This window comes from Anomaloglossus baeobatrachus, chromosome 11 (assembly GCF_048569485.1).
Source record: "Anomaloglossus baeobatrachus isolate aAnoBae1 chromosome 11, aAnoBae1.hap1, whole genome shotgun sequence".
NCBI classification, from domain to species: Eukaryota; Metazoa; Chordata; class Amphibia; order Anura; family Aromobatidae; genus Anomaloglossus; species Anomaloglossus baeobatrachus.
This window is the reverse complement of record NC_134363.1, coordinates 103525551-103537891: the sequence shown is the minus strand read 5'-3', so window position 1 is coordinate 103537891 and position 12341 is coordinate 103525551.

The window sequence follows — 12341 nt, the reverse complement described above, 5'->3', positions numbered from 1 at the left end:
TCAAAAATATACAACTAAACAATAGGATAAAGAGTTGCACACCAGTCACAATGTATAGGGGAATAATGAAAAGCAGAACTGCTATGGGAATACTAGACTGAAAAATACAATGGACTATCTGAAAAAAGTGAAAAACATGAAAATTGTATGTGCATAACTGCAATGAATAATAGGAATGAGAGATGTTTAGCCATTGTATTGATCATTGCAAAGGAGCCCCAAAACCAAGCGCCAAGGTAATCTCTAATTTTGGGGTCCCTAACCTATGTGTAATTTCACCTGCAGTTAAAAACTTGCTCTGTATGGGAAGCAAAGGACCAAGCTGCGGGATAGCAGCGATCAAAAAATGACCTGGAATATACAAGAGCGAGCAGCGATCTCGCAGCAGAGGTCTGATCGTTGTTATGTGTCACACACAGCGACGTCGCTGTTGAGGTCGCTGCTATGTCACAGAAAATGGCGACTTAGCAGCGATGTCGTTGTCGCTGTGTGTGACAACACCTTTAGGGCTTCTCAGATCAATTGTTTGCGACCTTGTCTGCGGCCAGAAAACCAACTAAGCATAACATCTATTCTAGGATATGGAAGATCTCTGTTCTATGTAGTGTTTTTCTGTATAGCTGAATCGGAGTTTAAGGTTCCTTCCTACAGTTTCTTCAATCAGGATTTGAGATGTGATTAAAGCTTACCACTGTTAAATGGGTTGTCCTATGAACAAAGTACTTTTTAATTAATAGATCTTGGAATAATAATTTCCATAATTGGATGTGTTAAAAAAATATTCCTGTGCTGAGAGAATCTTAAAACTGCGCCCCTGCTGTGTAATGTGTAATAGCTGTGTCTGACCGTACAGGGACGTGGTCTTATCATACCACATCTCCTGGGTTGGGGAGGATGCGAAAGAGAATATATAGATAGCACAGCATGGGATAACAGCTGATTCTATCTCTTTTTAAACAGGCAGGGAAATGTTTTACCTCACAGAAAGCAGCATCTGCGATCCCAAGCTGTTTGTACAATATTTTACTTCTCCTGCCCATAAGATGTGGTATGTCCCGACCAAGTCCCAGTACGGTCAGACACTGCCATTACACAGTACAAAGCAGGGGCACATATATAAGATTATCTCAGCACAGAACATTTCTTAACACATCCAATTGTGGAACTTAGTTTTATTCCAAGATCTATTAATTCAAATGTACTTTGGTTGTGGAACAACTACTTTGTCTCAATTTTCAGCTATAAATGCTGAATCTGAATTGCTCATTTTCAGGTCACCACCTTATGCACACATTTTCAAAGCTATTAAGACCTAACATATCCCTTCCGAGCTCCAGTGCTCTCCCGGGATCTGGCCTTGGTACTGAAGGTCTTGCAGGAGTTTCGCTTTGAACAACCAGGGGAGATTCAAGCATGGTCTGCAAGAGATCCTTAGGCTATGTGCACACATTGAGTATTGGGTGCGTTTATTTTACTTCAATATTTGTAAGCCAAAACCAGAAGTGGGTAAAAAACGCAGAAGTTGTGCCCGTATTTCTGTTATACTTTTCCTCTGATTGTCCCACTGCTGGTTTTGGCTTACAAACACTGCAGATAAAACTCACCGTGTGCATATGGCCTTACTTATGTATCTTCCCAGAACATATTGCCCTCAGACTTATGCCAAAATTTGTCACTAAAGTGAATTTGGCCTACATTAATCAAAAGGTGGTGCAACTGATCTTTTTCCTAATCCTGAAGAGAAAGAACAACATTTACATTTGTTAGATGTCAGAAGGATAATCCTTCTTTATCTTCAAAGAACCCAAGTTTTCAGAGAAGAGAATATGTTTGTGCAACTCAGCAGCAAAACCAGGGCAAGTGAGCTACTAAAGGTTGCATTGGCAAAATGGATCAGAGAGCTAATATGGAATGCCTGCTGAATCCCCAAGATCCACTGTTTCCAGTCAGAGTTCACTTCACTAGAGCAACCTCCAGCTTTTGGACGGAATTTGCACATGTTCCACTAGAGCACGCCTGTAGATCTGCCACCCTGTCATCTACCTTTGTGAAGCATTACAGATTAGACATCTCTGCTACAGAGGGTTCAGCCTTCAGCAAAAGCGTGCTGGTGCAAGCAGCTGGTTTCTGTTCCCTACCCTAAAATCCCTAAAATGTTTCGTTTGTTTATTTATTGCTTTACAAATTCCATTATGTGCTGCTGAAGGACGTCCAAGAAAGTCTACAATCTACTCACCTGAAATTTTCACTTCCTGAAGTCAGTAGGCAGCAAAACCTTCCCTCCCTTATTGATTAAATTACATATTGCTGCATCACTATACCTGGGGTGTAAAGTTACGTATTGCTGCATTACTATACCTGGGGTGTAACGTTACGTATTGCTGTATCACTATACCGGGGGTGTAAAGTTATGTATTGCTGCATCACTATACCTGGGGTGTAAAGTTACGTATTGCTGCATTATTATACCTGGGGTGTAAAGTTACGTATTGCTGCATTACTATACCTGGGGTGTAAAGTTACGTATTGCTGCATCACTATACCTGGGGTGTAAAGTTATATATTGCTGCATTACTATACCTGGGGTGTAAAGTTATGTATTGCTGCATTACTATACCTGGGGTGTAACGTTACGTATTGCTGTATCACTATACCTGGGGTGTAAAGTTACGTACTGCTGCATCACTATACCTGGGGTGTAAAGTTACGTATTGCTGCATTACTATACCTGGGGTGTAAAGTTACGTATTGCTGCATTACTATACCTGGGGTGTAAAGTTACGTATTGCTGCATTACTATACCTGGGGTGTAAAGTTACATATTGCTGCATTATTATACCTGGGGTGTAAAGTTACGTATTGCTGCATCACTATACCTGGGGTGTAAAGTTATATATTGCTGCATTACTATACCTGGGGTGTAAAGTTATGTATTGCTGCATCACTATACCTGGTGTTGTGAATGTCAGTTATGCTTTGGCTGCTGGGAGGCTCCCTCTTGTGGCCAGGAATGGTTTGGACATAGACCAGGTGTGTTGAGCAATGGGCGTTTCCATTGCTAACTCTCTGCCTATTTAAACCCTGGTCTGATAGCAGGCTATGCCGGATGTCAGTTGTTCTTTGTTCACCAGCCTGCATCATTCTGCTCCACACCACATTTACCCCAGATAAGTGCTTTGCTCTTTATTTGTTGTTTGGTTCTTTTACTCTTATCTGAGTTTGTCATTTGCTGTGGTTGTTTTCAGTTTATTTGCATGCAGGGATCTTCCCTATCAGTTGTTCAGCTGGGAAACTCCATGCAGCTATGTTTGGAGTATTGCTCCTATAAGTCCATGTGTTTGTGGCTTTTTGAATTTGTAATGATTTTTTTTTTTTAGATATACCTGGGGTGTAAAGTTACGTATTGCTGCATTACTATACCTGGGGTGTAACGTTACGTATTGCTGTATCACTATACCTGGGGTGTAAAGTTACGCATTGCTGCATTACTATACCTGGGGTGTAAAGTTACGTATTGCTGCATTACTATACCTGGGGTATAAAGTTATGTATTGCTGCATTACTATACCTGGGATAAAGTTTTTACTCCCTTTATTGAGTAGAATAGGGTGGTCATCAGTTAGTTGTGTTGAATTATTTTGAATTGCTAATTAACCTGAATGCTGTTTTTGGGGGTAAAGTAGTAATTAACCCATTATGTGCTGCACATGTGTCACGGGCGGAGGAGGGGACGCTGCGCTCTCCCACTGCTCAGGTCCGGCCGCTGCTGCTCCGTGGTGGCGCGAGCGGTGGGCCGGATCCCGGGGACTCGAGCGGCGTTCCTCACCCGTGAGTGAAAAGGGGGGAATTGATTGTGGGGATTTGATATTGTCCGTGACGCCACCCACGGTTGTGGTGAAGTTGTGGCACCACCGCTGCTCTGGATCCCGGGAGCGGTGACAGGGAGCAGCCTGGATGTTAGTTCTCCCCTCCGTGGGTAGGGGGTTGGTTGTCCCGGGGCCCGGTAATGGGGTAGGGATGGATGGCAGGCGGGTTACGGGGCCTGGTGAGGTGCAGGGTCGTGGGGGCAGCGCTGTGCCGTACGGCACGGTGGTACTCACTCAGCCATTGATGTACACAGAGTCTCCAGTAAAACAAACTGCTGGATGGACGGGTCCCACAGACGGCTGCGGTGTTTCTCCTCCCGGCAGGTTGATGGTGACTGCCTTTCCTTGCACCTGTGTAACATGTACGGTTCCAATGGGTTCTCACCGGTAACCCGCTCCCCAGCTTGAAGGTTGCTGAAGGAGACCCTTTTTTCCCGCAGGCTCTGGCCCTGGGAACTTTAGCCTTGGCGGTGACTGTGTTTCCTTCTCTCAGTTGGACTGTTGCCTTCTGTCGGGACTTGGCTGCTGGGAAACCCAGGAGGTTCCCTTCGCTAACGGATTTGGCAAATTCACGGCGACTCCTAGCCTTGCCGGGGTCCGTAAGCCCCTGCCGAATGGTGCTGGCTTCTCTTTGCGTACCGGTCCGGTACTGCCGGGCCACCGCCCGTCCACGGTCCTTACGGCTAGCTCCAATAGGCCACTCCTGCAGACGGTCACCACCGTCTGCCAACCTTGCTGATCCGTCCGGGCCACACACCCGGACCACTTTCTGCCTGCTCAACTGCTACTTCCCGCCTTCCACTTTCACTTCCCAACCTCAACTCTTCTACCTTTCCCGCCTCCAGGACTGTGAACTCCTCGGTGGGCGGGACCAACCGCCTGGCCCTTCCCCTGGTGTGGACATCAGCCCCTGGAGGAAGGCAACAAGGGTTTTTGTCTGACTTCGGTGTGCCTGACCGGGAGTGTGGGGTGTGTTGGTGTTGTTCTGTGACGACCTGGCTTGTCCAGGGCGCCACACATGTATTCCAGAAAATTAAAAGTTCAGGTGTATACATTTTAGACTGTTGCAGCACCATGCATTGCATGCATGGTGTGGTATAGGGCCGCGCTGCAAGAGGTGCTAGAGATATCAGCAGGTAGTAGGACTGTTGCATGGCTCCGGTCTATAAGCCGTAGACTACTCAAGTGGCAATTGGACCAGGGCCAGGCAAAGAAAATATTTCTTATTCTTATTTTTGAAGCAACGCAAAACTAAATTTAGCCTGCAGGAGCAATTGAAGATACTTACTGCTTTCTCCAGTAGAGTAGTATTAAGACTTTCCAGAGCAGTATATGACACAATGGACAATTGGATTTGCCATATCCTCTGCAGTCCTTGGAGACAGGATAAATAAAATGTGAGTTATTCTGAGCGATAAGTGTGGTATCTATCCATGTTCTGACTGTTAAGAATAATGATAAATTACATTCAAGGCCATAGAGAGCAGTTATTGCATTGTTCGCTTATGTATCTACCTCCATTAGTTTACACTCATTTTGCAGACTGATATAAGCATATACTCACTGCAGTACATGACATGATGGAGGATTGGCTTCATTATTCTGTGTGACTGGTTCTGCAGTCCACTGTATGTTACATACCTGTGCACTTGACTCCAGAATCAGACAGATATATGTGGCTGTGTGGCAGGATGGTGAAAGGACAGGCCATTAGTTCTTTTTCAACACCAGTACATAGGAAATAAGTCAAACCACTATATGGAGCACCTTGCCCATAATTTCCATTTGTTGAAGCTTCAATCGCTGTTCCACAATTCAGCTCTTTGCACACTACACCAGCATCAATTAAATCCCATGAGCCTGCACAGACTGTTCCCCATGCATTGCCATAAAAGATCTCTACACGGCCTTCACAAAGATCTGGTCCAACCAGACGGACTGTTGCCTCTGAAAAACACATAAAACTGTATGTAGTCTGATGCAAAGTTTGGTCTAAGTACAAAGAACCTGCATGGAAAAAACACAGAGAACCAGTCAGATATTTTCAGATACACAGTGGTACCTCGCATAACGAGTAACCCACTTAACGAGAATTTCGCTTAACAAGCAAAGCTTTCTGTAAATTTGTAACCCGGTTTACGAGAAAGCTTTGCTGTACGAGCAAAATTCTCACCGCACACACTTCCGGTTCCGTACATCCACCGCGCTCTGACCCGCACTTGCAGTCCACACAAACACACACATGTACGCACAAACACACACAAACACACACACACGCACACACATACAGTATTATGCTCACCTTACCTTCCGTTCCACCGCCAGTCTCATGGTTCTTGTAGTTCCCGGGTACATCGCGACGTCCTCGCGGCGGACTACAAGTACCATGAGGCCGGCGGTGGAATGGAAGGTAAGGTGAGCATATAATATGTGCACCTTCCGTTTCATCACTAGCCTCCTGGGTCCTGTAGTTCGCTGCTCCGCTTCACTCCACGCTGTGTATCGACATCCATAGCGACGAAGCAGGAACTTCCTGTCACCGCTACTCAAAGGCAGCGCGCTGGCCAATCAGAGGCAAGCGGCTCTGCCTTTGACGTCAGTGCGCTGGGAGCGGAAGTTCCTCCCTCGTCGTTATGGTAACCCGATACACAGCCCGTACTGGAGAACAGCAAGTCCCAGGAGACTGGCGATGGAACGGAAGGTAAGGTGAGCATATAATATGTGAGTGTGGATGCATGCTTGTGTGTTTATGTGAGTTTGTACGTGTTTGTACGTGTTTCTACGTGTTTCTACGTGTTTGTGCATGTGTGGAATGACAGAATAGTGGACCAGAATGGGACATTTAACAAGTTGTGGAACGAATCGTCTGCATTGCAATGATTTCCTATGGGAAATCTTGCTTTGCTGAACAAGTAACTTGGTTAACAAGCACAGTCCCAGAACGAATTGTTCTCGTTAAGCAAGGTTCCACTGTACAGTAGAAACATTGGAACAGCTGTGTAGCTGACTTGTCCCCAATAAAAATGATAGATACTTTTTGTACAGCTCTGATGTGCCAGTCATGAGCAATCCAGAATAGAAACTAGACTCAAGTTAGACTGGAAATGGTGACAGATTGAAGCACTTTGATGGCTTCTTCCAATGATTTGTATAGTGGCATGTAAAGGTTTTGGGCAGGCCTGGTCAAAATTACTGTTATTGTGAACAGTTAAGCAAGTTGAAATGATCTCTAGAAGGTATGCAGTTATAGATGACAGATTTCCTTTGTATTTAAGGCAAATAAAAAAAAAAATATATCATCTTTTACATTTGAAGATTTACAAAAAGGAAAATGGGTTGATGCAAAGGTTTGGACACCCTTGCAGATTTTTGTGTGCTCAGTTAATTTTGAACAAAGGTTTCAGATCTTAATTAAGGCCGCTTTACACGCTGCGACATCGCTAGCGATCGCACCCGCCCCTATCGTGTGTGCGTCACTGGCAAATCGCTGCCCATGGTGAACAATATCGCTAGTACGCGCAACACGCACATACCTTCCTAGCGACGTCACTGTGGCCGGAGAATAAACTCTTTTTTAAGGAGGAGGTTCGTGCGGCATCACAGCGATGTCACATAGCGGGCCACCAATAGAAGCGAAGGGGCAGAGAGCAGCCGCATTAATGTCACTCTAACATCGTTGCCGGAGGACGCAGGAACTCTGTTGTTGGTCTTTCCCGGGGTGTCACACCTAGCGATGTGTTCTGCCCCAGGAACGACGAACAACCTGCATCCAAAATGAGCAACGATATTTGGGAAAGGAACGACGTGTCAACAATCAACGATTTTTGACATTTTTTGGATCGTTAGCGGTCGCTCGTATATGTCAAACTAATGACGTCGCTAACTAGGCCGGATGTGCGTCACGAATTCCATGACCCCAGTGATGTCATTCCGTGTAAAGCGGCCTTTAGCCTGTTAGGGAAGGCCAGGTGATGCAAATTTTACAGCTTTATAAAAACCCAGCTTCCTCTAACCTTGTGCCAAAAAAGAGAAACAGCTGCCAAGCACTCTGAAAATGAAAAGGGTGGAGGGCCACAAAGCAGGAGAAGGCTATAAGAAGATAACAAAGTGTTTTCAAGTTGCCCTTTCTGAAGTTTAAAATGCAATTAAGAAAAAGCAGTTAACAGTAACAGTGGAGGTCAAGATAAAGTTTGGAAGACCAAGCAAAATTTCTGTTAGACCTGCTTGCAGAATTGCTAGAGAGGCAAATCAAAACTCATTGCTTTACTACAAAAGACCTTCAGGAAGATTTAGCGGACTCTGGAGTTGTGGTACATTGTTCCAGTGTTCAGAGACACCTGCACAAATATGGCCTTCATGGAAGAGTCAGAAGAAAGCCTCTCTTGCCTCCTCACTAGTGATGGGCAAGCGGGGTGACACTGCTCAGTACTCAATCGAGCATCAGGGTGCCTGAGAAGCTCAATTCTCAATCGTGTATTGTGGTAATTGGGCGCCATTCTCCAGTATTTGTCCCTCATGTTTCTTGGCTTTTTTTCCAGCCACTAATTGCCTGCCAATCATGGTAATGCCATAGCCATGTTGGATACTGGTATTACTGTAATTGGTTGGCCGCTTAGCATCATCGGGTCTATATAAGACCAGGAACATCATGCTTGCCACACTTTACACGGAAATAGTGTAGGGACTAGGGAGAGATTCTGCTGGACAAGTGACAATGTGCTATAGAATCACAGTACATTTTTTGCAAAATAAAAAGTTTTTTGCATCACCGAATTTTGAAGGCTATAGTTTTTGTAGTTTTCTGCCGACAGAGTAATGTGATGGCTTTTTTTGCGAGATGAGTTGGAGTTTTTATTATTACTTTTTGGGCTACATAATTTTTTTTATTGCTTTCTATTCCACTTTTTGTGAGCAGAATCAAGAAGACACAGCAATTCACAATTTATTTTTTTTTCAAGCTTTTACACCATTCACCATGTCATAAATATGATAACAGTTATATTCTTCAGCTCAGTATGAATACAGCGATACCACATTTCTATACATTTTTTAAATGTTTTGCTGCTTTTAAACCATAAAAACAATTAGAAAAAAACTTGTTTTTGCATTGCTGTATTCTGAGAGCTATAGCTTTGGGGTTATTTGCTAACTCAGCTGCATGGCAGCTTGTTTTTTGCGGGATAAGATGACAATTTCAGTGGTATAATATTTTTTTTCATTTATGACTTTTCGATTGGATTTTCTTTCACTTTTTTGTCAGCTGTATGATGAGAAGACAGCTGACAAAAATAATCTAATAACTTTTTTAGCTGCTCAAACTGTTCATTATTTAACCGCAACTAGGGCTTATTATTGGAGTTGGGCTTATATTTTAAGTATGCTCCAAAAGGACCAAAAATTCCAGCTAAAGATTATTTTCAGGTTAGGTCTTATTTTCGGAGATACGGTATTTTTTTTTTTCTGTGTGCGGTTACACATTTATAATTTTAGTCAATCAGGTAATTTGACCTGGGTCAGGTGGTGGGAGGCTGCTTGAATATTCAGATAGTTGGGATTCTCCTGCTATTTAGTGTTGGGATTTCCAAAGCAGCTGTCCAGCTTTGCTACATTGTGGTACCAAGTCTGCTATTTAAGCGCTCCAATGTTGGTACTTCATGCTTCAACTCTGCTACATCAGTTGCTCTTGTTCCAGAATTGCTACATCATCCAATGTTGTTACAACTTGTCTGCTCTGCTGCACCAGCACTACAATACAGTACTCCATGGGAACTACTCATCTAGATCAGGGGCATTGTGGTTCCATCTCATTAGGTGAGACATATAGCTTAAGGCTATGTGCCCACGTTGCGTCGAGGTAGTTGCAGTTTTAAACGCACCCTTTGGCAGAAATGGTATTTGCCAAAGTTGCTTGTGACCACAAAAACGCTATAAATACGCTTGCGTTTTTACCGCGATTTACATGCTAATACACTGCTAAATAAAGTTTTAACATTCAAACACTATGAAAAAATGGGAAAAAAATAACAAATATCAAGATTATAATCATAAAAAAAATAGCTGATTTTATTAAAATGCTAAATGTTTGTTAATATTTCTGTATAAAATAACGTTAAATTAATGTTTTTCTTAATTTTAATTGTCGGACTATGTGTGTGTAAAGAGACATATCATGCCTTTAATATAATGTAAAAAACGCAGCCAATTAAATTGTCAAAAACGCTTGTTTTCTGCATCCAAAAAGCATGTAAAACGCTAGGATTTTGATGTAGAATGCATTTTGCATCTTCTCATTGACTCTAATGTTATCAAAACGCAGCTCAAATGGCAAAAACAATTGACATGCTGCTTCTTTAAACGCTGAGTTTTTGCCCAAAAATATGCAAATTAAAAGCAGCGTTTTGAACAGCTTGGTGTGCACAAGAAATCCCTATTTCTCATAGACTTTGTTTGGAAATCAAAACGCATGCATTTTGGCATTAAAACGCTGCAGTTGAAAACGCTGCGGAAAAGCATGTAAAACATAACGTGGGCACATAGCCTAAAACTTCCTATATCTAAAGTGATCTAAAATGAAAGTAATCTGAACTAGTTACCAAACAATACTCATATAGGGATTGAAAATTACCACATTTCATGTATTATATACTGAACTGTGTGACTGTGGTGGGTGTGTGTTGAGGGGCCTAACTAAGTGTCACCTGGTCTTCACTAGGCCATCTGATGGTGAGGTTAGGTTTGGGTCATTAGGGTAGTCCCCAGGTGCTACTCCAGGTCTGTCCATGGACTTATAGCAGCTGACCTGTAGGTCAGACATGCATATATAAAATACAGAGCATAAAACAGAGTAGTGGTCAGCCGGTCTGATATCGGAGCAGGAAGCATAGGTTCAGAATATGAAGCTGTGGTCTGAAGAGGAGACATCAGTATAAGGCTATGTGCGCACGTTGCGTACAGTCACTGCAGAATTTTCTGCAGCGATCTGAAGAGCACATGTGCGCTTTGAATCGCTGCAGAAATTTCAGTAGTGAAAAAAAAAAAAAGCCGATTCCATGCGCTCTGCCTGCAGCTCCTGCCATAGACAGAGCAGGGGCTGCCGGCAAAGCGCACGGAAGAAGTGACATGTCACTTCTTAGAACGCAGCGCTTCGGCAGTAGCCGAAGCGCTGCGCTCTAAAACGCCACGTGCGCACGGCCCCTGCACAATCTCCATAGATTGTGCAGGGGACGCAGGACGCATGCAGTTACGCTGCGCTACAAAGTGCAGCGTAACTGCATGTATTTACGCAATGTGCACACATAGCCTAAATGGGTAAACAAATCGGGTCGGTAACAGGAGAGTCAAACGGAAATACAGCCAGACAGGAACAAAGCATCAACTGACTTGAAGCAAAGATCATTCAGCTCTTATTGATGCAAAGTAAGGCAATTAAACCCATAAAAAACCTAATAAACCTGCTCTTAAGGGAAATCTAAAGTAGGTATCAGACCAGATCAACATTCAAACAAGGATTCTACATGTAAGGGCTGATGTTCTTAAAGTGTTTAATATATAGCACTGCCTGAAAATTACACGTCCAAGCAGTTAATGACCACAGTAGTAAAGATGCCCAAGTAGTGCTCCTAAAAATTTCACCACATAGTGTGCTCCCTAGAATCATAATGCCCAGATAGTGTCATAAAAATGTTTAAATTGTTCATCATCTAACCCATTTCCAATGTTGCCTTCTTAAGAGCGGTCTACAAGCCTCTTCCAGCTTGGGATCGGTACTTCTGGACACCATGACATGTGATGTGCCTGTGACCTACATGAACAGATAATGTTGATATCGGGGCTCTCCCAGGTCTTTCTATTTTAGGCTATGTGCGCACTGGAAAAAGAATTTTTCTTAAGAAATTTCTTGAGAGTGAAGGATTAGCGCACCTGCGTTAAAAAAAAAAGCACTAATAACGCATTGAAAAACGCATGCGTTTTTTTCCGTGTTTTGGTGCGTTTTTTTGCAGGTTGGTCCCTGCGTTTTTTAACTCTTTAACAGCAGTAAATAATATAGATAATTGATAGATGAATAGACAGATAATGGATAGATAGATAGATAGATAGAAAGATGGATAGCTGAAGATAGATAATTAGATAATGGATAGATAGATAGATGGACTTCTAGATAGATGAATAGAGATGGATAGATGAATAGATAGATAGATAGATAGATACATAGATAGATAAAAAGATGGATAGATAGATGAATAGATGGATAATGGATAGAGAGATAGATGGATAGACAGATAAATAGATAGTTAATGGATAGATAGAAAGATGGATAGATAGAACGATGGATAGATGAACAGATAGATATATAGATAGATAATGAATTGATAATAGATAGATGATAGATAGATAGATAACGGATAGATAGAAAGATGGATAGATGAATAGATAGATAGATGGATAGATAATCCATAGATAGAGTCCCTGTGAGGA